Below are 17575 nucleotides of genomic sequence, written 5' to 3'. Positions count from 1 at the left end.
TAATGGCAGGTGTCAAGCGTGAGGCCCGGCAATTCGGATTTGGAAAGGCGAAAGCCTAACTGAATATTTTTCCTGAATTTTTATACTAATTGAACTTGAACAAGAAATTTAATTTGATTTTTTAAATAAACGATTTCACCGATTTACACGCGTTTTCCCTTGACCAAATTTTGACCGTATCAACCTTTAAATGAATTCTCTGTGGAATCTATCGAGTCAATTGGAGGGAACTCCCATTGAAAATGGGTCTAAAATATGAAACATTCTTCCATATTTCCCCTACTCTGGCGTACATATATATGGGAGCTATATCTAAATATGAACCGATTTTGACCAAATTTGACATGCATAGTTAGAACAATAATCCTGCTATCTCAACAAAAAACGTAAATGGGAGAATAATTTTGGCCTCTGTGGTCATATGGGTGTAAATCGGACGAAAGATATATATGGGATCTAAATCTAAATATGAACCGATTTCAACCCAATTTGGCACACTTAACGATACTATTAAACGTACTCCTTATGCAAAATTTGAAGCAACTCAGGGTAATACTCTGGCTTTTGAAGCCATATAAGTGCAAATCGGACGAAAGACATATATGGGAGCTATATCAAAATCTTAACCGATTTGAACCAAATCTTAACGATACTATTAAACGTACACAGAAAAAAAGGTGTCTTGTTAATTTTAGGACCAGTTTAACTTCCACATAGTTCAAAAAATTTACTGTAATATAGTTCATTTTTCGTAACCACTGCGAAAATTAACTTAGCTAAAGGAAAACTTATAAAAATTCAGTAAATGTTTTTTAGTTCACTAACTACGAAATGGGACGGATTTTTCCTTAAATAAATTTCCAATACAATAGTTAATGCATCGTTGATTGTATTATAAAAAGACATAGGCAATATAAAAATCTTACTACGAAATGTGGACAATTTACTAAGAAAAATTTTTGTATGGAAAAAAATTTTTGTAGTAAAAATTAACTTAACCACAGTACCGATTCGTATGGCGGCTTCCTACAGCTTATTTCGGTTTTTACTATAAGTTGGAGTATATTTCCTCACATTGAAAATTTTAGATAAAGTAGAATAAAAAGTAGTTAATTTAATCCTTTACGGGTGTATATAATTTTTTATGGATTCCTCGTAAATTTTGAATATATTTTACCTTATCCTATAGATAGAATACCAACTAATCAATAAACGTGATACTGGAAATTGAAGTGAGAAGAAATTATGAAATTATTGCATCATCTTTTTTTTTGTTTGTGTTTGTTATTGCGATGATGTTATGGAATGTGTGTTGTTGGTATCTTTTGTGGTGAAAGTTGTTTTGTTGCAATAGCGAGATCAGAAAGGGATCATGTGTGTGTGGAGCAGCGTTGCCACTACCCAATTTTATTTTGGACCAAAATTTTTCAAAAATCGGACCAAAATTCCTTCCAGCGGACCAAATTTCCAACTTCGAAGAAAAATGCTTTAAAAAATATTTTATTGTTGCACATAGTGATTTTATTAAAAAAGTAAAGTAAATCAGAAAGGACTGATATAATTTAGCGCTTCACATCAAAACATCGACTTTTCAACTTTTTTTATACCCTCCACCATAGGATGGGGGGTATATTAACTTTGTCATTCCGTTTGTAACACATCGAAATATTGCTCTAAGACCCCATAAAGTATATATATTATGGGCCGTGTTGAAATTCTGAGTCGATCTGAGCATGTCCGTCCGTCTGTTGAAATCTCGCTAACTTCCGAACGAAACAAGCTATCGACTTGAAACTTGGCACAAGTAGTTGTTATTGATGTAGGTCGGATGGTATTGCAAATGGGCCATATCGGTTCACTTTTACGTATAGCCCCCATATAAATGGACGTATAGCCCCCATCCGGACGGACGTATAGCACCCCATATAACCGATCCCCCGATATAAAACCGATCCCCCGATTTGGCTTGCGAGGCCTCTAAGAGAAGCAAATTTCATCCGATCCGGCTGAAATTTGGTACATGGTGTTAGTCTATGGTCTCTAACAACCATGCAAAAATTGGTCCACATCGGTCCATAATTATATATAGCCCCCATATAAACCGATCCCCCGATTTGGCTTGCGAGGCCTCGAATGAAGCAAATTTCATCCGATCCGGCTGAAATTTTGTACATGGTGTTAGTATATGGTCTCTAACAACCATGGAAAAAGTGGGAAGCAAATTTCATCGGCTGGAATTTGGTACATGGTGTTAGTATATGGTCTCTAACAACCATGCAAAATTTGGTCCACATCGGTCCATAATTATATATAGCCCCTTATAAACCGATCACAAGACCTGGCCTCCGGAGCCTCTTGGAAGACCAAAATTCATCTGATTCAGTTGAAATTTGGTACGTGGTGTTAATATATGGCCTCAAACTCCCATGCAAAAATTGGTCGAAATCGGTCCATAATTATATATAGCCCCTATATAAACCGATCCCCAGATTTGACCTCCGGAGCCCCTTGGAAGAGCAAAATTCATCCGATTGGGTTGAAATTAGGTACGTGATGTTAGTATATGGTATCCAACAACCATGCAGGAATTGGTTCATATCAGTCCATAATTATATATAGCACCCATATAAACCGATCCCCAGATTTGACCTCCGGTGCCTTTTGGAGAAGCAAAATTTATCCGATCTGGTTGAAATTTTGTACGTGTATAGTATATGATATTTAACAACCATGCCAAAAGTGGTTCATATCAGTCCATAATCACATATATCCCCCATATAAACCGATCCCGAGATTTGGTTTTGGAGCCTCTTGGAGGAGCAAATTTCATCCGAGTCAGTTGAAATTTGGTACATTGTGCTAGTATATGGCCGTTAACAACCATGCCTAACTAGGTCCATATCGGTCTATAGTTATATATAGCCCTCAGATCCATATCAATAATTGTATATAGCCCCCATATAATCGACCCCCGTATTTCAATTCGGGCTCCCTACGTACCGTGCAAAAGTCCATATCGATTCGTAATTATTTGAAGACTTACCTACACATTTTTTTTGTCTAATGTATACCACGTATGGACTAACTCACAATTTAGAAAACGATTTAAGATACCACAACCCAAGTAATTCATTTCATTTTCATTTATTTATTTTTGGGTTCCTAATACACAAGATATATATCTTATAATGAGTATTAGAATCAATAATGTTATAATAAATATAATAAGTAGATATTTTACGATATTTTAAGAAGTATAATAATAATAATTATGAATAGGAATAACATATAATATGGTTATGAATTAGATATTAATAATTTTTTTTTTTTTTTTTTTTTTTTTTTTGTTATTTAATCGCCCTGAATTAGATATCTTGTTAGTTTCGTCTTGAACTGCACTGTGTTGTATATACGTTGAAGTTGATTGGGTAACTGATTCCAGAGACGAGTCGCATATATATAAAACTGCCGCTCAGATAACTGACTTCTATGTCGAGTCTGTATCAAATTGTTACCACGGTTGGATCTAGCGAATGTTAATCGTTCGTAGAGGTATGATGGTTCCTTTGTGTGTATAATTTTTTGGAGGAATAACAGAGTTCTGAGTTGAACGTATTTGTCAAACGGGATACCAAAAATTTTGTTCGCAAAAAGTGTCACACTATCATAACGTTTCAATCCGAAGACATAGCGGGCAATATTGTTGAACGTGGTTGTTAGTCTTTTTAAGTCGGTGGTGTTACATCCAGAGAAAATTTCACAACAATACAACAAAGTAGGGAGGACATAGGATTTGGCCAACAGCAGTCTTATACGAAAAGGTGTAAACGCTTGAGTGCACCAAAGATTACGCAACATACCGTATATTTTACCACAGTTAGCATTAATATGATCAGACCAAGTCAAATTCTCATTAAAAGTTACTCCAAGATTCTTCACTTTCTTCACAAGTTCTATTTGGCAGTTACCCAGAAATATGTTAACATTGTCCAGACTTGTGGATTTCTTATGAATCAAAATTGCCTTCGATTTATTGGGGTTCAGAGCTAGGCCATTTCCATTCGCCCAATCCAGGATCTTGTTGAGATCATTGTTAACATTCATTACGCACCTATCGATTGCATCAGTAGTGGTAGATGTATATAACTGGACATCATCAGCATACATTCTTATGTTCGTATGTTCTAGCTGGTTCGGTAAATCATTCGAGTACATCGTATATAGCAAGGGTCCAAGTATGGACCCCTGAGGAACGCCCCTTTTTGTTGTCATCTGTGACGATGCATTGTTACCAGAAACGGTCAATTGCTTTCTGTCTTCCAAGTAGCTAGACATTAATCGTACAGTAGATTCAGAGAATGAAAACAAGTGGATGAGTTTATAATACAAAGTCGGATAGTGGACAGTGTCAAAAGCTTTCGAATGATCTAATAGTACCAAAATAGAGACTTCATTTTTGTCAAGATTGTTACGTATCGATTCTACAACGTCAACTAAGGCAGTGAGACAGCTATGCCTCGGTCTGAATCCAGATTGACGGTCAGTTATAATCTTATGTTCAGTTAAGTATTGGAGAATTTGTAGATTAACAAGTCTTTCAAACACTTTCGAGATAAATGGTAAGATCGCAATAGGACGGAATTCGTTGGCACCCTTTGGGACAGGTATAATTTTGGCCAGTTTCCATAGTGTTGGAAATGAACTAGTTGTTATAATAGTATTTATAATATGAGTAATGTATTTAAGTATACTCGGAATAATAAGCTTGACAAATTTAGGACAGATTTCATCAGTACCGACAGCGTTTGACTTTATTGTCATGATATTCGATTGTGGATGACAGTCTTTCGTAGAAGTTTCTACGCAATCCATTGTGGAGGGTACATAAGATTCGGCCTGGCCGAACTTACGGCCTTTTGTACTTGTTTTAATTTGAAAAACCGCGAAATATTCGATTTTCTGTGATTGAAATGGTATCTAATCCCACACTGAAAAAAAAACAACGATTTTGATTGGGGCATTGATTCCAAGCCAAAGAATCCGAGAATAGAAGTGACGAGAAATTTACGACACAATTCTCTATTAAATTTGAGTTTTGCGTACTTGATTCTAGGATACAAATTCTAATATATCAATTTGTTTTTCTTCATGTGCTATCAAAGTCCCTTCGAAACGTTTGAACGACTACTTAAATTTCCAAATTCAGACTCGACTACAACTGAAAATTATTATATGTTTCAAGTAAAAAACAACTTTAAAATAAAGTATTAAAAAATATCTCTTTTTTTTAACGTTTTTTAGTTTTATAGTTGAGATTTAAAATTCAACTATATGTTATTAAAGACGATTTCATTAATTTTGAAATTTTTCTTTGACTTTAGTAAAACGAAATTTGCTTTCATGTTAGGATACCCAATTTAAGTCGAGTCACTTAACTATAAGGACAAAGCGACTTCATTGAAAAGTTTATAGTCATTTGGACGAGGGAAAATTTTTATTTTAGAGAAATACGTCTTCTATGCCAAGCAAAATTCGCATTCGTATTTTAAGCACATGAAATCTTTGGCCTCACGTCAATATTTTTTTCAGTGTGAAATCGGTATTAGCCTATATTTTAAGCTTTTTATCTTTAGTCACTGCACATAAACTTTTGTGATAGAAATTTTAAATTCTACGAAAAAATTATAAATTTGACCAAATTTATGAAAATGGGCCAAAATGGGCCAAATTCCGTTTGGTCCGACCATCGGACCAAATTTAAAAATTAGAAATCTTTTGGACCACTTTTGGTCCGATCGGACCAAAACGGCAACGCTGGTGTGGAGTTGTTTTTCTTTACAGATGTGTCCTTTATGACTATTAGTGTCTTTGAGTTTTATTGGTGCATTCAGTTCTGTTGATTCATTTATGAAGCGCACACGTGGTGCGCTTGCGTGCGGTATTTGTGTTTATTAATAAAAATACATTTATTTCGTAACATTTTAGAAACTGATAAGTGAATGGTGTGATGTTAGAGAAAACAAAAACACTTTATATTGATAAAAAATAAATAACTCTAAAATAAATCACATATTAAGAAACTGTATATTTCTATTAATAATTTAAAATTAGTGCGGTTTTAAATTGGTTTACATAAAAATATGCATAATGAGTGGTAATAAAATGATCTATATTTACTCTACATCTGGATCACAGTACAATTTTTTGAGTCTATATTTTTATGTTATAGCGAGTCCTTAAGGTGTGTACTAAGTTCGAGTTTAGGTGCTAAAATCAGAAATAAATCAGTAAGAAAAGTATAAAATTATACGCCTTCGATGCAAATTTAAATATAACTTGATGGAGAATAGCTCGAAACAAGTTTTTTATAAAGTTTATATTCTTTAAATGGATTACACGATTAAGAACAGAAAATCGTTTTTAAGCTTATGTAGAACGCTGTTTTTAATTTAATATGATGAATTGTTTTCAAGTTATTCCAATATATATAGCGGAAGTGCCTTAATTTTGAACATAACCGTATATCTCAAAAAGTCGAGCTCTTAAAAAAACAAGTGTAAATTTGGATTCAGCAACCTCAAGTTACTAAAAATTTGATATAAATTTTAAATGAACACAAAAACGGTTCAATTTTGTTCCCATGTATTTCTAAAGAAAACTAATCATGAAAAATTGGGATTTTAGCCACTAAACTCGAACTTAATATCCACCATAAATACTAAATGCTATATTGACAAGTGGAAATTATATCTAATTTTATAATATTTTTATTTCATTTATATTCTGAGAAGGATTTCAAAAATGTCCCATTTGTGCATCGATATGATTCCACTAATGTAGTAATTGGATGATTTTTTCAATGTGGTAAGTTTTTCGTCCATTTGTAATAAAGCCCAAATTTCTATTTATTAAAAATAATTTTCATTTGCAGGATGACAGCAAATCTAATGGTATTTTTTGGAATCTTCTTACTGTTTAATGCTAACTAAGCTGATATCCCTATTGGCTCTAAGAAAATTCTCTTGTAAATTAAAGATCAAAATACCATAGAATTTGATAACATTTTTATATTTCATATACCTTTTTAACTTCAAAGGCTTATGACGCAAATCCACACAACAAAAACTAGCGAAATCGGTGAAATTGGACAAAAATGAAATGAAAATAGCAACTTATGGCATATATCTTTCATATGGATAGAAAATGGAAATTGATATTAATTAGTTTCATTCTACTAACATAGAATATTACTCTTTTGAAGAAGCAATTACTAACTACCGAAAAGTAACAACATACAGCGTACAAATAAAAACATTTCTTTTATTGTATATCATAAGCCATAGTTTTATGTAATATAATAATAATTTTTTGAAATAAAATACTGGTAGTTATGAAAAATTGCCTTATATTGTACGAAAAATTTCTTAGTTGTATACAGGCTTGTTGTACCTTTAATTCCTCAATTTATTTACTTCTTTGAAAATTATACTGATAAATAGTTTATTTGAAACCAATTTCTAAATATAGGATTCCCAAAAACTTGTTCATTTTTCCGCATAGCAGGAATATTTTGAATGAGTGTAAGTACATTCTTCCCTCAACGTAGTAAGAATGAACTAAAAACGATGCAATACATAAACTTATTTATAAGAAAATCATGAACTTATCTAGATGAAAAAAATCTTTGGCGCCAAATCATGGTCATTCTTACTATGGGTTAGTTCATTTTTCGTAAACAATAGTAAACTTTTTTTTCGGTGTACTCCTTGTGCAAAATTTGAAGCAAATCAGGGCAAACCTCTGGCTTTTGAGACCATATGAGTCTAACTCGGGCGAAAGATATATATGGGAGCTTTATCTAAATCTGAACTGATTTTAACCACATTTAGCACACTGAATGATACTCTTAAACATACTCCTTGTGCAAAATTTTAAGCAAATCAGGACAAAACTCTGGCTTTTGCGGTCATATTAGTCGAAATCGGACGAAAGATATATATTGGAGTTATATCTAAATCTGAACCGATTTCAACCAAATTTAGCACAATCAACAATACTATTAAACGTGCTCCTTGTGCAAAATTTGAAGCAAATCAGGACAAAACTCTGGCTTTTTTTGGTCATATAAGTTCAAATCGGACGAAAGATATATATGGGAGCTATATCTAAATCTGAACCGATTTGGCTGATAATTTGCATATCTTACGAAAGCCCCAAAATATTTGGCTGCCCGAAATTTTGAGAAAATACGTTGATAAATACGTCAATTATGACCAGATCGGTGATAAATATATATGGCAGCTATATCTAAATCTGAACCGATTTTTTGCAAAATCAATAGCGATTGTCTTTTAGTCAATGTAAAACTCTGTGCCAAATTTGAGGACGATGGGATTTAAACTGCGAGTTGTACTTTGCACACAAAATTACATATACAGACAGACAGACAGACGGACAGACAGACGGACAGACAGACGAACAGAATTTAATTCTAAGACGATCGGTATACTAAACGATCGGTCTCAGACTTTTCCTTCTTGGCGTTACATACAAATGCACAAACTTATTATACCCTGTACCACAGTAGTGGTGAAGGGTATAAAAAATAAAGGAATAGGCTCTGCAGTAGAAAATCCGTAAAAAATAAAAATTGGAAAAATATGCAATTTTTGTTATACCAGTTTGCAAGTTACAAAAAGATGAAGATTTCAAATTACAAAACCAGGAGGCGGGTGCTCAAAATATCATCCGATACAAGCTCTCATCTGAGTTAATTACTGGTATAGAGAGTCATCGAATTTTTTTTCTCGTACAAATCATCTTCTAAATGATCGAGAAATAAAAATTGGAGTTCGGTCAACATGTGAATCAAAACTTAGTTCTAAATCAGAGCTTTCCAAACCAATTTGCTTCGCGCCTCCCCAAAAAATTTATCAATTTCGTTGCGCCCCCCCAACCTAAAACAAATTTTGTTTACCCAAACAAACAGAAATAAATATTAATAAAAGCTAAAAATATGATTAACAATAATTAATTTCTTTTCATGGGCTCTATTAACCATGTTCCTTAATCTATATCTGTCCATAAAGCTCGAAAAATAATTGTATAATTAGATATAATGCATTTGGACGTCAATTGCCTATTTCGGTATCAGGCTAACATGAAATATAATAATTAATTAAATAATTAAAAATAAAAATGTTAATGAATATTAATATAAAAGAGTTTATCAATTAGTGGAAAATTTGGCAATTGTTCCTTTCATTAGCTAGATTTTTAATATTTGGCACTATTACTGATAAAGTACGCCTAAAATCAGTTTCAACATGAAGGCAAGACAGATATTTTGACTTTATGTCTAAAAGTAACGAAAATGGTTTCAAAATTTTTAAAATGTGTGAATACAAATTATTGATGTTTTGTTGAACTTGACAATTAGTGTTGTTTTAACAAATTTAATGTTACAAAACATGCTCAACCAAAAATGACGCTGCGCCCCCCCCCCCCCCCCCCCCTGGAACATCGTGAAGCCCCCCTAGGGGACGCGCCCCCCATTTGGGAAGCTCTGTTCTAAATAGTCAAGAAATAAAATTGGGCGATCGATAAAAGGCATTGTTGTCCCGATATGAACTCTAGTCTATTTATATAGGATATATTTTTTAAATCAGTGATATACGCAGATGAGTCCTTACGAAATAATTTGACAATAGTAAACATTTTTTTAGGAAACATAGTATATTGTAAAGTAGCTCTTGGAGGAAAGCTTGTTTTTATATTTTGGAGATTCTCTGCACTTCTTTAAGCATTTTTTAACCATGTAGAAGTAAAGAATTTCATATAAACCATAATACTTAATCTTTTTTATTATACTGAACAGATTTCAAAAATTCCCAAATTTGTGGAAATTCCCCACCAAAAATTTTGTCCCTATCCACAAAAAAATATCCCCGATTTGGGGAAAAATCCCCAATACTGGCAACACCGGTTGTAAGTACAAATGGATTTTGGGATTGTACTGTAGATTTGGGTAAAGTCGCACCCAGAGAGAGATGCTCAAATTGAAGGATCTGAGATGGTATCGAAAATGTAGATCTCCAAATGGAGCAGGGTATATTATAGTCTGTCTCGCCCGATTTTACACTTTTCTTATACCTCTTTTAAATGGTTTCGTTTTCAACTTGTATCGCCGTTTTGGATTTTTGTTATATTTTATTAAAATTTTAATTGGGATAATTAATTTTGTAATTAAAAATGTGAACATATTTAATCATTTTCTTAATTGACTGTAATTGTAATCATTTAACGTTTAAGTGATTACGTTTTCAACTTCAATTAACTTTTTAATTGGAAATATTTTGGTGATATTTTTTTCTGAGTATACTATTTTGACATATTTTACGGTAGTGGCATAAAAATAAGCCACCGAATTCAATATTGTGAAGTCGGTGGCTCTCATACAAGCGATTTGAATTCGGCGTAGTTGGGTGACCAGAAAAGCACGAAAATACAAATTCGCAAAATTTTTGTTAATTTATTCTTGTTAATCTAATCTTCCCCTAACCTATAATATAGTAGAGGAATTCTTGCTTATGTGACACCAAAATAGCAGCACTGACATTTTATCTTGACCTAACCTAATCATTGTTGAGGTTATATAATCTATGTAATGACCTGTTAGTGGTTGTTTATGAAATGTTGTCTTTGGGTCTCTGGTTCCCCTGCAGACAGACTCATAAGAAAAAAATTTGCTATGTTAATAATTTCTAAGAAATGCTTAAAAGCACTTGTGTAAACGAACAAATATTGTTTTCCGCCGGCTTGACAACCTAAAAAAGAAAAACAAATGACTTTATTTGTCTAACTCTGTACGTAATGACAACCAATGTCTCTTCACTTCTACTGGACCTCATAGACATGTTTCTTTGTTTTTTTTTTTTTTTTTATACAAAATATGAATACAATTGATATTAAAACATAAGCTCAAGTGCATGAGTGCCGAGATATATTTAACACGTAAACACACGTTTTAGTACTAGTATTAGACGATGTTATATGGAAAATAAAAATCAAGATCTATTTGATAAAAATAGCAAATATTGACATTTGTTTTTTGTATACTTCATACAATTTGCCTGCTGATCATAATATCAATAGCAATTTAAAGAACATATGCCATATTTAAATTTTAGATTGTTAGAGCTCTTAAATTTTCTATAGAAATAAAAGTCTGACAAAATTTTTTCTTTAGAAATAAAATTTTAAGAATATTTTCTATAAAATTTCTATAGAAATTAAATATGGAGAAAATTTCCATAGGAACAAAATTTTTATAGAAATAAAATTTTGACAAAATTTTATGTAGGAATAAAATTTTGAGAAAATTTTCTATAATATTTCTGTAGAAATAAAATTTGGAGACAATTTCTAAAGAAATCAAATTTTGAGAAAAGTTTCAATAGAAATAAAATGTTGACAAAATTTTTAATAGAAATAAAATTTTCAGACAATTTTCAATGGAAATAAAATTTTGAGAAAATTATCAATAGAAATAGAATTTTGAAACTATTTTCACTAGAACTAAAACTTTAATAAAATTTTCTTTAAATTGTCTATACACCGAAAAAAATAAACTGTTTTACAGGAAGATTTTACTACACATTTTGAGATTTCCACAAAGGGAAAATTGAATTCACTTTTTAACTGCAGTTCACGAAATTACATCCTTTCGTAGAAGAAAACATTAACTAAAAGTAAAGAAAAAAATCATTTGCGCCAAACCATGACCATTTTACCCAATAGAGTAGTTCATTCTTACTATTTTTGGGAATCGTACGAAAATCTTCTTTTGCTTTAGTTCATATTGAACTTATGTGTACGGTCATTGAACTTTATATCCACGTTTAGTTCATAAAATTTTTGAGACATACTTAAAAAAAGTGAAATTTCATGAAGCTGTGGAAAATTTCGAAAAAATAATAATAAAATTTAACTACTAGCAAAAAACCTAAATAAAGTTAAATTTAGTGTTAGTTTAACTACGGAAATTTTTTTCTGTGTAGAAATAAAATTTGGAAAAAATTCTATAGAAATAAAATTTTGACAAAATATTCTATAGAAATAAATTTTTGAGGAAAATTTCTATAGAAATAAAATGTATTGTTGTTTTTTGTTTTTTGATCTCAGCTTAAAGCCATGCATTGACTAAACTACAAGTGTAGCTTAACCAACAGAGGAAAAGTATGCTTGTCAAATTTATTTGGGCAAAGCCCTATAGACTGCAAGATGGTTGGATGTACAGCTGTTTCGGAATTACCACATTCCTCATCAGCATCCTCTACTTGCAGCAAAACTATCAACCAATTATCAGAATAAATTCGGGTAATTCACTCAACCCAACGTGAACTACACTTGAACCTCCCGAAAAAGGGTTTGATAGTCGGCTACTGCCTAAACAAATTTGCCAGCATATCTCTTTTCCTTTGCCAAACTCAAGAAATAAAATTTAGGCAAAATTTTCTATAGAAATAAAATTGTGACAAAATTTGCTATAGAAAATAAATTTTAACAAAATTTTCTAAAGAATAAAATTGTTACAAAATTTTCTATAGAAATAAAATTTTAACAAAATTTGCTATAGAAATAAAATTTTAACAGAATTTGCTATAGAAATAAAATTTTGACAAAATTTTTCGAAAATTTTCTATAGAAACTCTATAGAAATTTTGGCATTTGGGATCGATTTTTCGCCATGCCACACGCTTTAATTTCTTTTTCCTTGTGTTTATGTGATAACATTGGACTATGGAAAAAGTTGTCGAAAAAAAACCTATACACCAATATTTTCTAGACAGTTCGCCATTTTCAATATTATACACATGTGGACAGAAAAATTGGTGTAAGTATTTTTATACCCTCCACCATAGGATGGGGTATTTCGATGTGTTCCGTTTGTAACACATCGAAATATTGCTCTAAGACCCCATAAAGTATACATATTCTGGGTCGTGGTGAAATTCTGAGTCGATCTGTCATGTCCGTCCGTCCGTCCGTCCGTCTGTTGAAATCACGCTAATTTCCGAACGAAACAAGCTATCGACTTGAAACTTGGAACAAGTAGTTGTTATTGATGTAGGTCGGATGGTATTGCAAATGGGCCATATCGGCCCACTTTTACGTATAGCCCCCATATAAACCGATCCCCCGATTTGGCTTGCGAGGCCTCTAAGAGAAGCAAATTTCATCCGATCCGGCTGAAATTTGGTACATGGTGTTAGTATATGGTCTCTAACAACCATGCAAAAATTGGTCCACATCGGTCCATAATTATATATAGCCCCCATATAAACCGATCCCCCGATTTGGCTTGCGAGGCCTCTAAGAGAAGCAAATTTCATCCGATCCGGCTGAAATTTGGTACATGGTGTTAGTATATGGTCTCTAACAACCATGCAAAAATTGGTCCACATCGGTCAATAGTTATATATAGCCCCCATATAAACCGATCCCACGATTTGGCTTGCGAGGCCTCGAAGAGAAGCAAATTTCATCCTATCCGGCTGAAATTTGGTACATGGTGTTAGTATATGATCTCTAACAACCATGCAAAAATTGGTCCACATCGGTCCATAATTATATATATCCCCCATATAAACCGATCCCCCGATTTGGCTTGCGAGGCCTCTAAGAGAAGCAAATTTCATCCGATCCGGCTGAAATTTGGTACATGGTGTTAGTATATGGTCTCTAACAACCATGCAAAAATTGGTCCACATCGGTCCATAATTATATATAGCCCCCATATAAACCGATCACCAGATTTGATCTCCGGAGCCTCTTGGAAGACCAAAATTCATCTGATTCAGTTGAAATTTGGTACGTGGTGTTAATATATGGCCTTAAACTCCCATGCAAAAAGTGGTCGCAATCGGTCCATAATTATATATAGCCCCCATATAAACCGATCCCCAGATTTGACCTCCGGAGCCCCTTGGAAGAGCAAACTTCATCCGATTCGGTTGAAATTTGGTACGTGATATTAGTATATGGTATCCAACATCCATGCAGGAATTGATTCATATCAGTCCATAATTATATATAGAACCCATATAAACCGATCTCCAGATTTGACCTCCGGTGCCTTTTGGAGAAGCAAAATTCATCCGATCTGGTTGAAATTTTGTACATGGTGGTAGTATATGATATTTAATAACCATGCCAAAAGTGGTCCATATCAGTCCATAATCATATATAGCCCCCATATAAACCGATCCCGAGATTTGGTTTTGGAGCCTCTTGGAGGAGCAAATTTCATCCGAGTTAGTTGAAATTGTGTACATTGTGCTAGTATATGGCCGTTAACAACCATGCCTAACTAGGTCTATATCGGTCTATAGTTATATATAGCCCTCAGATAAATCGATCCCCAATCACACAAAAATTGGTCCATATCAATAATTGTATATAGCCCTCATATAAGCGACCCCCATATTGCAGTTCTGGCTCCCTACGTACCGTGCAAAAGTCCATATCGATTCGTAATTATTTGTAGACTTACCTACACATACTTTTTTTGTCTAATGTATACCACATATGGACTAACACACAATTTAGAAAACGATTTAAGATACCACAACCCAAGTAATTCGATTGACGCAATCCATGGTGGAGGGTACATAAGATTCGACCTGGCCGAACTTACGGCCGTTTATACTTGTTATTGAATATTTCGGATTAATTTATAAAGTAAACATATTTCGTGTATTTGAAAATTAGTTTAGAATTCAGATAGAACAAAATAATAACTTAAAATAAAGTAAATTCAAGAAATTCGTCGAATTTTATGTGGACAGTAAAATAGGTGTATATGCAAAAACATGAAAATAATATAAGAATTTGTACATAAAACTTAGTGTTTGCAATAAGCATCACCAGGTCGTTAATATCCTGTATATTCACCGGGATTTTTAGGGACAGCTTCAATTCTCTTAGGCATGGATGGAATTAACTTACGGCAAATTTCTACCTATATATTATACCAAACTTATTGAATATTTTCCCACAATTGTTTTTGTAGCTGCAGGGAAGCTTGGAGAGTTGGTTTTTGAGTTCGCCCGAAAGGTTTTCAATGGGATTGAGGTCGGTGGATTGACTTGGCCACTCACTAACGTTCGAAATATGATCCCGAAACCATTCACTCACCAACTTTCATGAGTGTTTCGGGTCGTTATGCTCCATCAAGAGAATTCTCTTCGTTAGTTTTAGGAAGAATTCTTCATGAACTATTTTCATGAATTCTTCATTAAACCAACGACATTTTCATTAATTTTCGTAAATTTTACGAAGAACATTTTACGAATATACGAAACGTCTACGAAATATTCTACATTAATTTTTCTTCATAAAAGTTTCGTACCTTTAACGAAACTTTCTTCAAATTTCATGATTTTTACAAATTTCAAGTTTTTACGAATTTATGAATATATTGCGAAACATTCTGCGTTAAAATTTCTTCATAAAAAGTACGAAACATTTTCTTTACAATAACGAAGAAGTTTCATTGAAGTTGTTAAATTTCCGCTCGCGACATAAAATTGCCTCTGATAATGTGCTTGAGTGTATTCATTTATTCTTTTTTTATGCATTTTTATACCAAAAACTATAAAATATCAATTTCCGACTATATAAAGTATATATATTCTTGATCAGGGACAAATTCTAAGACGATATAAGCATGTCCGTCTGTCTGTCTGTTGTAATCCCGATACAGCCTTCAATAATGGCGCTATCATCCCGAAATTTGGCACAGATTAGTTTTTTGTTTGCAGGCAGGTCAAGTTCGAAGATGGGCTATATCGGTCCAAGATTTGATATAGTCCCCATATAAACCGACCTCCCGATTTGGGGTCTTGGGCCTATAAAAACCGTAGTTTTTATCAGATTTGCCTGAAATTGGAAATCTAGAGGTATTTTGGGACCATAAAGAGGTGTGTCGTAAATGGTCCGTATCGGTCTATGTTTTAGTATAGCCCCCATATAGACCGATCTCCCGATTTTGCTTCTTAGGCTTCTAGAAACAGTATTTTCTATCCGATTTGTATGAAATTGAAAATCTAAAGGTATTTTGGGATCATAAAGAGGTGTGTCGAAAATGGTCCGCATCGGTCCATGTTTTGATATAGCCCCCATATAAACCAACCTTCCGATTTGGAGTCTTGGGCCTATAAAAACCGTAGTTTTTATCCAATTTGCCTGAAATTGGAAAGATAGAGGTATTTGAGGACCATAAAAAGGTGTGCCGAAAATGGTGCTCATCGGCCCATGTTTTGATATAGCCCCCATAGAGACTGATTTCCCGATTTTGCTTCTTGGGCTTCTAGAAACTATATTTTCTATCCGATTTTCCTGAAATTGAAAATCTAGAGTTCTTTTGGGACCATAAAAAGGTGTGCAGAAAATGGTGCCCATCGGTCCATTTTTTGGTATAGCCCCCATATAGACCGATCTCCCATTTTGCTTCTTGGACTTCTAGAAACTATATTTACCATCCGCTTTGCCTGAAATTCTTGAGCTACAATAAACTGTATTTATTACATGATTTGCATGAAATTCGAAATCTAGAGGTATTTTTAGACCACAAATAGAGGTGATTCATGGTGGTGGGTATTTAAAATTCGGCCCGGCCGAATTTACTGCTGTATATACTTGTTTTATTCTATTTTTTATGCTACTTCTCATTTGGGTGATAGCGCGCTTTGAATAAAAGTGAAGCAATGAAACTAAAAATTAATCAAAAACTTAAGATGTAAAGTAGTGATGACATATTTCACACTTGTTACTATTACCAAACGCACTTTCGCCTATAATTTTTTTTTCTAAAAGTTCGAATATTTTCGAAAAAAAGTGCGAAAGTTTTTCATAAAAAGTACAAAACATTTTCATAAAAAGAACGAAATTGTTTCATAAACACTACGAAGCTTTTTCATAAAAAGTACGAAGATTCTTCATAAAAAGTACGAATTATTTTTTCTTAGCAACTACGAAAAATTTAGAAGAACGTTTCTTCGTAAAAAGTACGAAATATTTCGTACTTTTAGTGAAAAGTTTCTTTGGTAAAACAATGACAAATTTCGTACTTTTAACGAAATTTTTCGTTCTTTTTACGAAGAACATTCTTTCGGTGTGCTGAAATCTCCAAACAAGTGTCATATTTTCTCGGCGTATGGCAGCATAACTGTCTCCAACATATTCTGGAACACAAATCCGTTCATTGTATTTAAAAGATGTATCGGATGTATCGGACCTACTCCCCCCTAAGATAAACCACCCCATTCCAAGACATTTCCTCCTCAATGTTTAACAGCTACTTTTGTAAATCTAATATCCAATTATTTTCCTTTCGGACGACGATCACTCCTTACTGCATCATTACCAAACAGATTGATTTTAGTTTCGTCGATCCAAACAATATTTCGCCACTTTTTTTCTCGTTTTGGTCAGCACAGTGTTTTATGCACCAAAGCAAAGCTCAACCTCTTCTTTATGTTTGCTTATCTGTGTAATGGAACTTTCCGAGCTA

The 17575-nt window shown here is 33.2% G+C and overlaps 1 protein-coding gene and 1 long non-coding RNA gene across 7 annotated transcripts in view; one reads left to right on the top strand and one right to left on the bottom strand.

Moving 5' to 3' along the window:
* spz (Spaetzle domain-containing protein) overlaps window positions 1-17575 on the bottom strand; it is an 89491-nt gene that overhangs the window by 13033 nt on the left and 58883 nt on the right. The gene's annotated exons all lie outside the window — the stretch shown is intronic.
* On the top strand, window positions 6809-7398 carry LOC142221756 (uncharacterized). The gene is made up of 2 exons (XR_012718202.1): window positions 6809-6864; window positions 6932-7398. It is a non-coding gene; the product is annotated as an uncharacterized LOC142221756 (long non-coding RNA).

The sequence above is a fragment of the Haematobia irritans genome, chromosome 1 (genome assembly GCF_050003625.1).
Source record: "Haematobia irritans isolate KBUSLIRL chromosome 1, ASM5000362v1, whole genome shotgun sequence".
Lineage (NCBI taxonomy): Eukaryota > Metazoa > Arthropoda > Insecta > Diptera > Muscidae > Haematobia > Haematobia irritans.
This window is presented reverse-complemented; position numbering and strand designations above follow the sequence as displayed.